The following is a 12,747-nucleotide window of genomic DNA, read 5'->3' as shown; positions in this document are numbered from 1 at the left end:
AGGAGGCCATTTCTTGACCAGAGACTCTCTCAGGGACTGTTCCTCCTGTGGGATTATGAAAAAGAATTTACTGCATATGGTATCGGATGGGGAGGCATATAGATCACACCAAAGGTGGCCCAAGCAGCTGAAAATTTGTTGCACCACAGCTGAATTGAAAGATCAGCTGTAAGGCATAAGGAAAAACTGCTGAGCCTCTCAGGAAGGCAGCTGGTCTTCTTGGAAGTGTGCATCATTGCAATTGGAAAGTGATGCACAGAAATCATCCACAGCCACACCCTCATAGCTTCCTGGCATAAGGGGCAAAGCCTGGTTCCCCTTGCTTGTTGATTATACTAAACAACTGTCATATTGCCTGTTTGGATACAAATTACCTCTGGAGGAAGGTAGTCCTGTAGCTCCTGCAATGCAAGATGGACTGCCTGCATCTCCAAGACATTGATGTAAAGAATGGTCAATTCTGAGCTCCATAATCCTCGTACTAGCCTCCCACTGCAATGTCCCCAGGATTATGACTGGGTTACAGATTATAACCAAGTTGTTCTGTGTTCAGGAAATAGATTTAATAAATTTACCTCAAGAGCAACTATAATTCTTTGTACTACATGGGGTTTATACACGCACACACACACACACACACACACACACACACACACACACACACATCTATATATATATATATATATATATATATATATATATATATATATATATACACACATATACATATGAAAAAACTCTGCACAATGGTTCAAATCCCAGTAAAGAACCACACAATCATACTAGCGCTTTCATTCCGTTTTAATAAAAAAGTTTTTTGTTCTAAGTTTAGTGTTGTTTGTCTAGTGGTTTTAAGTGATATATACATATATTTATATATATATATATATATATATATATATATATATATATAAATTATATATATATATATATATATATATATATATAGATATTTATATAAATATACATATATATATATATATATATATATGTGTGTGTGTGTGTGTGTGTGTGTGTGTGTGTGTGTATATATATATATATATATATATATATATATATATATATATAAGATACAAAACGACAGTCACCACCCAATGTTCCAACAGCTTAGAAACAAAGTCTATAAGCATAAAAAAGCTGAGCGAACACCACGGCTATAAAAAATGAAAAGATTTATTCAGTCTAAAATGGACAAGCGCTTTCACGTAACCAAAGTACGCTTCTTCAGATCCTTAGTTAAAACACTGTGATACTAACATTTATATACAATCAGATGACCATAATCAATCAATTAAGACATCAATTAAAAATGCATCAATTAAAGGAAACCTTCTATCCTAGTCATTTCAATGATCTTGCATCTAGCACAGGTTTAATATTAATACTACTATTGAGCCCTGGTGGTGAGTGTGCCCTTAACCTGAAAATCCACTTTAATTCTATCCTTAACAGGAAGTTATTATTATCTCCCTGTCTTAAGTTGTTGCTAACTTGTTGCAGTACTCTAAAATTAAAACTGTGTCCTGCCTGCTCTATAATATGTTTTGCTAAAGCATTTAGCATATTTCTATTTCTAATTTCATATTTATGTTGGTAAATCCTATCCCTTAACCGTTTTAAAGTTTTTCCTACATAAAAACTTTCGAAATTATTGAAGCAAGCTAGATAGATAATATTTTCACTATCACATATGGCAAAAAATCTTGGCTCAAAAATAAAATTAATATCTGAATGCTGATAAATCTGTTCTTTACTTATTTCATGACACATCTTGCATTTCCCACATGGGTATGTCCCACATCGTCCACTAGATGTCTCTATTCCATTAAGATTTTTATTATTCCTATAAGAAAAACTTGGTTTTGTACCTATGAGATCCCTGGTCTCATCATCTATAGTCAGGACTTGCCAATTCCTTCTTATAATATCTGTTATTACACCATTATCTACAGTATAGCTCATATTAAACCTTAATTTATTCGTCTTTTTTTTCTCTAACATCTCTCTTTGTATTGAGTGGAATAGATAAAGAATTTCCTTCATTACACTCACTATCTAAGCTCTCTTTCGCTGTTCTTATCTCACTATCCTTATATCCTCTCTCTACTAATAAATTCTCCAATTTTTTTTATTTCTGTTTGTTCATCATAAGGAGAGCTGCAGATTCTTCTTATTCTCTTTATCTGCCCCTTTGTGATGTTTTTAAAAATGTGACCTGGATGCATACTATGTCGTTCTAGTAGACTATTCTTCCAACTATCCTTGCGATACAGGGTGGTATTGATCTCTCCATCTTTCCCCCTGTATATGGTAACATCCAAAAAGTCAATTTTATTATGGGACCAATTCATTGTAAATTTCAAAAAAGAAGTTGTTGTTTCTAAATATCTAATAAAATCATTTAATGAATCGATGTCCCCTTCCCAAAAGAGAAGGATGTCATCTACAAAACGTTTAAACAAAATAATGTTCTCACTGTACTGATGTCCCTTTAGGAATTGTTCTTCCCAGAAATATACTACCAAATTAGCATATGAGTTGGCACATGATGTTCCCATTGCCACTCCCCATTGCTGTAAAAATAGCTGTTTATCGAACAAGAAAATATTGTTAGAAAGTACTATTTCCAGAAGAGAGCAAATCAAAATAATGTCACTGCTCTTCATTCCCTTCATAACTAGTATATTCCTTATTGCTTCTAACCCATATTCATTGGGAATCACAGTAAATAGGCTTTGTACATCTAAAGTAGCCATTAAATATTCCTTTCTTTTTAACATTGGTTTCTCATTATTTAAAGAAAGCAAAAGATCTGTGGTATCTTTTAATATATTGGGAATATCCCTTACTATCATTCCCAACTTACTCTCTCTCTCTCTCTCTATATATATATATATATATATATATACAGATATTGGTTCTGTTAACCACCCTCCACCATCTACTATAGGTCTCAGCGACGGTTTCAATAAGGATTTGTGTATTTTTGGTAGGCCTTTTATGCAGGGTATCGTGGGTTTCTCAACTAGCAGATACTCATAGAGCTCTTCATCTATCTGCCTTGTCATCAGTAAATCATAAAGACTATCCTTTACTGTCTTAATAACATTATTATAGTCACTCTGGTGTAATGGTTTATATACTTTATCATCACTTAACATATGGCTCATAGAGTCAAAATAATCATTCGCATTCATCACAACTATTGCTCTGCCTTTATCGGCGGGTCTAATATTTAAAGCTGTATTATTTTGTAAAGACATTAATGCCATCCTCTCTTCTTCAGTAATATTGTTATAACCTTTGCCTTTTGTACCATACAGTTTGTCATAGATATCCCTTTCACACATTTTCATAAGCAACTCAACATGTGTAGGTGGCTTCGGAGTGAAGCTACTCTTCTTTTTCAGTCTGTTACTGCAAGGTTTTTTGTCATTAGAGTCTTTAAAAAATAATTTCAGAGATATACTCCGACCAAACAATCTTAAATCTGTCAACAAGTCACTTACATTTACTCTCGATGTAGGTATAAAAGTTAGTCCTTTGTTTAGGATACTTCTCTCATGTTCATTCAGTGTATAACTAGAAAAGTTAACAATTAGTCCCATCACCATCTCACCCTTCGGCTCGTATTCTCCATCTCCATGGAATTCTTTCTCTTTCTTCTTCCCCTGCTTACCGACCGTTGATGGTATACTTTTTGTCTGACCGGTAGCAGTAAAAAATGCTCAATCGTGTGTGGTATAACCTGTTTCAGTCTAGCTCCCATTTCCATCTGCTTTCTGGCTTCCTGGTTAGGTGGAGGTGTGGACCCAGTCTGAGAGATTGTATCCTGATTGGGTAGCGGAGTGAAATTCACACCCGCTTTCATTAAGCCACCTAGTGGATTGCTCTTACTATCATTCTGTCTAGTGGCTGTATTCTGCATCCAGTCATTGATTACGTTTTCAGTTAACTCATTCTGCAAATAATCCTCACTAATATTGTTGACAGTCCCTTCTTGTACTATTGCAGTAATTGTTCCTATAGACACTTCTGCATTTGAAATTAATTGTCTCTCAGAGTTTTTCGACCAAGAGAAAACTTCACCAGCAACAAAATCTTGGTGGTCTCTCTGTATTTTACGTTCTTTCGTCTGCTTCAATTTATTCTCATAGCAAGTTATATTGACATACATATTGTTCAATATGTTGTCAAAAACGGTGCATTTATATTGTGTCAGAATGTCTCTATGTTTGCTGAGAATACGTTGTTTAAGTTCATTCTCAATTGGTGAAAAATAGTCTATTAATAGTTGAATGTATCGAAAACTGAAATCCAGGTTCAAACTTTGCCACTTACTTAGTAGCTCAGGGTGTGCATCACCATAAGAAGGCACGCATAACACTCTCATGCCTCTAGAGACCACACGAAAGTGTAAGCATGCTTCCATGTGTAATCTTTGCAGTGGCGGCTGGTGACTTCAAATCACAGGGGGGCTGCAGGAGACGCTGAATGGGCGGGGTCAAAGGGAAGGGGTGTGGTCAACCACAAAGGGGAGGAGCTATGCACAAAACCACAAAAAAACTAACTTTAATTAAATACGCTGCCCTGGGTGGCAAACCATCATTATGAAAGTCCAATCAAGACAAAAATAAGTGTAGAAGAATAAAAATATTTCAATGCATTGGCTGCATGACAGCTTACTTAATATCTAGATGGAAACAAAAGGTTGTGAGGCATGAAAAAATAAATTACTTTTAAATACATTACTGGAATGCCAGTCAAAATCAAGTATAAGAAAACCAGAAGCACTCAACTCAAACTACTTCTCCTTGCACTGCAGTTCTAATTATAATATATTCAGCTTTATTAAAGTACCAAGCAACATGCTGAAAGTAGAAATCTATGTGATGCCCCACTTGTAAAATGTTTCTTATCCAAAAAGACCTGCTGCCTGACAACGTTTCATGGGGAAAACATGATAAAAGTAAAAATGAAAAGCAAACAAGAAACAAGCTCAAGATACATTGCTTAAAGGATTACTGTACAGGTTATGGACCACACATGATTGGCATTCTGTTTAGTTTACGGGTAAAGCCTGTAGAGATGACTGGAAGTCTCCAACAAGTGTAATGAGCTTTTTAAAATAATGGAATCCTGTCCTTTAATACCCAAGGCTTATACATTATCTAGTCAAGTATTCTCTGCATGGCAACAACAGAAAGGCTTTCAATGTTGGCAATTCTTTAACAGTATGCTTATTAAAGCTTACTTGCATCTTAACGATGTCAGACAAGCTTACCTTATGGTCATTAAAGCATTGCTACTTAAACACAGAGCAACAGGCACTTTGAGTAATAAGCATAAATCAACAGTACAAAAATATGACAGAAACCAGACCATTCTGCAAAATCAAGGACAGATGAAAAGCCACTGTAGTACTTATGCAGTGTGTCCTCCCCATCAAGGTAGATACAACTACTCCTTGCCTTGCTTGGTCACATCCAGAGTCACTACATGGGGAAGTGGGCTGCAACAAGCATGTCACAATTTGAAATCTCTCTGGCTGACTGTGATGGCCCTGACACATTTGTCATACCTCTCAACTTCAAGAGCAAGAAATCTGGACAAAGCCATACACAGAAGTGGGACAAAGGCACATCAAGAAGGACAATTTTAAATATTGCTCTAATAAACTTAGAAAGATAATAGAATAGGTCTTGCATTAGTATGAATTTTCTGAAGGGTATAAAATCTGAAACTCAAATGTCTGTCATTTTCTAACTTCAGTCTTTAGTGATTTGTCACTAATTTGCCAAAAACACAATTTTATGAAAAATGGACCAAAAATGTGATGCAAAAATATAAAATAGACACACAATACAGCTTCTACCTGTCAAAGAAGGGACACTTTAATATTAGTACTGCTACCTTGAGCAGCTGACAAAATACAAGAATCTACATGCATTTCAAGTAATCTATAACTTTGATTATTACAGTTATTTCTTAATTGTAAACCCTCCATGTTTTCTTCCAAAATTGCTATTTTATGGAGGGATTATTAGGGAAGAGCAACATTTTGAGCCAAAAATTGGGGACAGTTGAGAGGTTGGCTATGCCTAATTCTATAAAGCAATTTATTTGCATGTACCTCTCAACCTGTTAATGCAGTAAATCTGAACAAGGCCAAATATATTGGGGGCACATATAAACAGTACTAAAAATTGCTCTTGTATAAATTGAGACAGTTGATAGAACGGCTCTTACTTTAACATGCATTTTATGAAGGTTATGAAGTCTGAAACTTATTATTTAGTGACTTCTGGCAAATCATTTAGGAATTAAAACTACAAATTTTATGAACAACAAACCAAAAATAAGAAGCAAAATCTATTCATTCTTTGAAAATCTGGACAGTTGGGAGGTATAGTTCAGCTGGGCCTGTCTGAGTTTGCTGCCCTTCCCCCCCCCTGACAAAATAATGGTTGAACTGGAGCCTCTGCAGCCATTCCAATTAACCATTACTTGGCTATTTCACTCCATTTACCATAAACACTAATGTGCATACTGCTTTACTTCAATGATTGGACTTCATTTGAAAGTTTTATTTTGTATTTTACAGCACAAACATTAAGTAATCTGTTAAACAAAGCAATGCAGTCTCACAATGAAAACTTAGCATTAAAACTTCTCTGCCCTTGAAACTCACATTCATTGAAACCCACATTCAAAGAAAATACATTTTGCCAGTGGCAGATAAAGATTAATTTTGGGCTGTTTTCGAATCATAGGCCCCTTGCATATGAAACATACATGTGCTCTTTGATACACCTTCCTCATTGTACTAAAATTATATTCCTTGTACAATACAGTACACTTGTTAGAGGTGTTTTAAATTTGTTTTGAACATTTTTCCAGTAAGCAATGAAACAAAACATATGCGCCCATAATGGCAAAACTGCCCAGTTGAGAACATTTATCATAAAAAGTCTACTCAGACTTCCACAGTCCACCATTATTAGTAAATATACACAATTCTACAGTCCACCATTATTAGTAAATATGCACAATTCCACAGTCCACCATTATTAGTAAATATGCACAATTCTACAGTCCACCATTATCAGTAAATATGCACAATTCTACAGTGCACCTTTATCAGTAAATATGCACAATTCTACAGTCCATATTCAGTGAATTCAGTTCTTGCCATAGCTGTCAACCTTAGCACAAAAACCTGGACGAAGCCAATAATGGGGGAATACAGTCCCAAAAAGAGACAAATTTAAAATATTCATCTTATAAACTTAGAAAATTGCTAAAAAAAAGGTTGTGCTACTATGTATTCTGAAGAACATGAAGTTTGAAATTCAAATGCCGGTCAATTCTACTGCGGACAGAACAAAAACAATTTTCAGCAGAGGCATGGATTAATACTGCGTCTTTGTAAAATGGCAGGGCATCAGAGCAAATCCACACAAACACAGGCAGGAGATGCAGACTCCAAACAGAAGCCACCCCAACCAAGAATCAAACCAGAAAACCTATAGCTGAGGCAACAATACTACCACCGCACCATCAATTATGCAAGGAATTAAACATTCAGAAACCTGAAGTCTGAAATTCAAATGCCTGTCAATTTTACTGCGGACAGAACAAAACCAATTTTCAGCAGGGATTAAAACTGCAGACACGTCTTTGTAAAATGGCAGGGCACCAGAGCAAATCCACACAAACACATGGAGGAGATGCAGACTCCACACAGAAGCCACCCCCAACCAAGAATCAAACCAGAAAACCTATAGCTGTGAGGCAACAATACTACCACTGCACCATCAAATCTGCAAGGAATCAAACATTCAGAAACCTGAAGTCTGAAATTCAAATGCCTGTCAATTTTACTGCGGACAGAACAAAAACAATTTTCAGCAGAGATGCAGGGATTAATACTGCAGACATTGCAAAATGGCAGGGCACCAGAGCAAATCCACACAAATACAGGGAGGAGATGCAGACAGAAGCCACCCCAACCAAGAATCAAACCAGAAAACCTATAGTTGTGAGGTAACAATACTATCACTGCACCATCAATTATACAAGGAATTAAACATTCAGAAACCTGAAGTCTGAAATTCAAATGCCTGTCAATTTTACTGCGGACAGAAAAACAATTTTCAGCAGAGACGCAGGGATTAAAACTGCAGACACATCTTTGTAAAATGGCAGGGCACCAGAGCAAATCCACACAAACACAGGCAGGAGATGCAGACTCCAAACAGAAGCCACCCCAACCAAGAATCAAACCAGAAAACCTATAGCTGTGAGGCAACAATACTACCACCGCACCATCAATTATGCAAGGAATTAAACATTCAGAAACCTGAAGTCTGAAATTCAAATGCCTGTCAATTTTAACAGAACAAAACCAATTTTCAGCAGGGATTAAAACTGCAGACACGTCTTTGTAAAATGGCAGGGCACCAGAGCAAATCCACACAAACACATGGAGGAGATGCAGACTCCACACAGAAGCCACCCCAACCAAGAATCAAACCAGAAAACCTATAGCTGTGAGGCAACAATACTACCACTGCACCATCAAATCTGCAAGGAATTAAACATTCAGAAACCTGAAGTCTGAAATTCAAATGCCTGTCAAATTACTGCGGACAGAACAAAAACAATTTTCAGCAGAGACGCAGGGGTTAAAACTGCAGACACATCTTTGTAAAATGGCAGGGCACCAGAGCAAATCCACACAAACACAGGCAGGAGATGCAGACTCCACACAGAAGCCACCCCAACCAAGAATCAAACCAGAAAACCTATAGCTGTGAGGCAACAATACTACCACTGCACCATCAAATCTGCAAGGAATTAAACATTCAGAAACCTGAAGTCTGAAATTCAAATGCCTGTCAAATTTACAGAACAAAAACAATTTTCAGCAGAGACGAGGGATTAAAACTGCAGACACATCTTTGTAAAATGGCAGGGCACCAGAGCAAATCCACACAAACACAGGCAGGAGATGCAGACTCACAGAAGCCACCCCAACCAAGAATCAAACCAGAAAACCTATAGCTGTGAGGCAACAATACTACCACTGCACCATCAAATCTGCAAGGAATTAAACATTCAGAAACCTGAAGTCTGAAATTCAAATGCCTGTCAAATTTACTGGACAGAACAAAAATTTTCAGCAGAGGATTAAAACTGCAGACACATCTTTGTAAAATGGCAGGGCACCAGAGCAAATCCACACAAACACAGGCAGGAGATGCAGACTCCACACAGAAGCCACCCCAACCAAGAATCAAACCAGAAAACCTATAGCTGTGAGGCAACAATACTACCACTGCACCATCAAATCTGCAAGGAATTAAACATTCAGAAACCTGAAGTCTGAAATTCAAATGCCTGTCAAATTTACTGCGGACAGAACAAAAACAATTTTCAGCAGAGACGAGGGATTAAAACTGCAGACACGTCTTTGTAAAATGGCAGGGCACCAGAGCAAATCCACAAACACAGGCAGGAGATGCAGACTCCACACAGAAGCCACCCCAACCAAGAATCAAACCAGAAAACCTATAGCTGTGAGGAAACAATACTACCACCGCACCATCAAATACAGGGAATTAAACATTCAGAAACCCTTAAGTCTGAAATTCAAATGCCTATCAATTTTATTTAACATTTTTAATCAGGACAGTCTGACTTGGAACAAATAAACAAATTTTCAGCGGAGGCCCAGGAAGAAATAATGCAGACATGTCTTTGTAACATGGGAGGGCACAAAAGCAAACCCACACAAAAACAGGAGAAGATACAGACCCACAGAAGGAACCCCAGCCAAGAATCAAACCCAGAACCTGCAGCTGTGAGGCAACAATGCTACTACTACACCATCAAATATCAAGCATTACAACATTTACAAACCACAGATATTATGAGGAACAGATCAGATCAAATATGAGGTAAAAATCTGAAATTTTTACAAATGGTGGTGGGTAGGGAACTCAAGTCTTTAACACCTGCATACAGGGTACAGGGTTCAAGCCTGAGGCATTCCCTACCACACCACCATCACCTGGGGCATTTTACACACACACACACACACACACACACACACACACACACACACACACACACACACACACACACACACACACACACACACACACACACACACACACACACACACACTCCAGTAAAGCACAAGCACCATACACAAACTCCAGTAAAGCACAAGCACCGTACACAAACTCCAGTAAAGCACAAGCACCATACACAAACTCCAGTAAAGCACAAGCACCATACACAAACTCCAGTAAAGCACAAGCACCATACACAAACTCCAGTAAAGCACAAGCACCATACACAAACAAGCACCATTAAATTGAAAGGCACCTTACCTGAATCCTGAATGAATACATCCAGAGTTAATGTCCGTACAATCCATACATCCTTCCAGATCCCTGAGGCACTGTCCCGAGTCCCTGCTGCTCCTCTTGCAGTCCGGATGCGCCCCATATCCCTGGGGTCTGTGCACTGTAAAGTGCACAGACGCTTCCTTGTGTCCCCCTGGGGATGGCGCGGTTGCCCTGAGCATGCGAGACCCCGATAAGCCGGGACCGGTCTGTCTCGCATCTGCAGAATCCTTTTTAAAAAAAAATTTTTTTTTTTTTTTTTTTTTTTTTTTTTTTTTTTTGGGGTTGCAGGCCGGCCTATGGCCGCCACCCCCTGAATCTTTGCCAAACCAATCTCTTGTATCTGTATAAGTCATTTTCAATATTTCTTACCGCCAATAAAAATATAAATTTGAACCTAGGTTTTTTGCTTCTTGCAATGATATGAACCTTATATATTTGGCAAACTGTGGACAATGTCATGCTTTTTATATAGGCATGACCACTAGGAGACTAAAAGATATAATATATAATCATATCTACGACATCAAGAAATTAGATCAGAGAAATGCCCTAGCAAAACATTCCATGTCTCACAAAGGTCATAACTTTAAATTTAGGGTACTTCAAATAATACCCCCCAACAAGAGAAGGGGTAATAACTTTAATGTTTTAGAAAGTATAGAACTAAAATGGATTCTAAAATTAAGAGCACATCAAGACCCTGGTCTCAATCAGTTCATCAGTATAAAACCTCTGCTTGAAGCACGTAAATTTAAATGAATTTTCAGATACATTTGTTGCATTTTTGAATGCATATTTCTTAGAACACATTTTCTAGAACACTTTTCATACACCTTTTAATAATTATTTCTCTATTTGCTCTATTATGTATTTACCTATATATTTTTAACATTATATTTCACAAGTTTCAAGGCAGCTAATAAAATATATTAAAATAGAGTGGTCTGAATGTTGAAGCTTTTGATCTTAACTGAAGCTGCATTTGAAATTTAAATCAATTTGGTTTTAAATTGTTAAGATACATGTTTAATCCCAGAACGATGATTTAATTGATTTAATTAATTGATTGTAGTGTTTGTCCTTAACTGAAGCTGCGTTTGAAATTTAAATCAGTTTGGTTTTAAATTGTTAAGATATACGTTTAATTCTAGAACGATGATTTAATTGATTGATTAATTGACTGATGCTTTAGGCTACTAATGATTTTGAATGTATATAAAGCTAGTATTTTAGTAATGAAAGTAGATCTGAAGAAGCGTACATTGGGAGTACGCGAAAGCGCTCATCTGTTTCAATAAATTTGGCTTGTATTTTACTACATCATGGTGGTCTGTCTCCAGTTTATATACCATTTTCTTCAAATGAATAAACTTCACTTACAGTGGGGATAAGAAGTGGGTTTGATTACCTTAGCTATTAGACAGCTTCATGAGACAGAGGAATAAATCCCTGACTGCAAGCCAGATGACCAAGGCACTGGAGAAGCCAGCCTCTTTTGGTTGGAATGAGATGACAGTGCCAGCTCACAAACCCCAGGGAGAGGGAAACAGCTCAGTTTGTTGCGCTACTTACACCTAGCAAAGACCAGGTGGTGTAGCAGCAGGTAGCATAAAGGGATGGGTCTGAACATTTACTAACCAGCTCACTCCTGCTATAGGCATGATGGGTGCATGCACAGGAGCATGTATATGCAAAGGGTCTGGTACTGCAAGGGATCCAGGCTGCTATGGGAGTAATGAGGACTTAGGTCAAGTTGAGCACCCTGACACCTGCTTGGATTTTGTACTCCTCCTGGGTCTTAGACTTAAGGAAAATGAGAGGTAATTAGTATGGCATATAAACAGTGTCTGATAATTATAAGAATCAATCCAAGGAGGTTACAAAAGATTATGAAGAAAGACCAGAAAGGCAATGTAAAAAAGGAGCAATGGGAGGACATATGGAAGGCTCCCAAGTATGCAACAAATTTCAGAAGGTTTACATTTTTGCATAGAAGTGTTTGCATACGTATTGTTATACCCCAATCAGATTTTAGCTAATTATTCCTCATTTAGCTAGCAAATCCTAGGGATGTGATGGGAATGACAGACGTAACTGGAAACATGTTTTTTGGGAATGTAACAAGTTGGCAGACTTTAAAAATTTCCGACAGAGTACTTTTTTAACATCTTTATTAACATCATATATTACATAATGAAATGAGTACATTCAATTATAAAAGAAAAAGCATCCCATTACAAACATTTTTTCATGTATTATACAAATATGATTTGTCTTCATTATTATTATTCAGTTTATCATTTCACAGATTGCTGAAGTTCTGCCTTGC

The sequence above is a fragment of the Protopterus annectens genome, chromosome 7.part0 (genome assembly GCF_019279795.1).
Source record: "Protopterus annectens isolate FY-2018-M chromosome 7.part0, PAN1.0, whole genome shotgun sequence".
Lineage (NCBI taxonomy): Eukaryota > Metazoa > Chordata > Ceratodontiformes > Protopteridae > Protopterus > Protopterus annectens.
Note: the sequence above shows the minus strand (reverse complement) of the source record.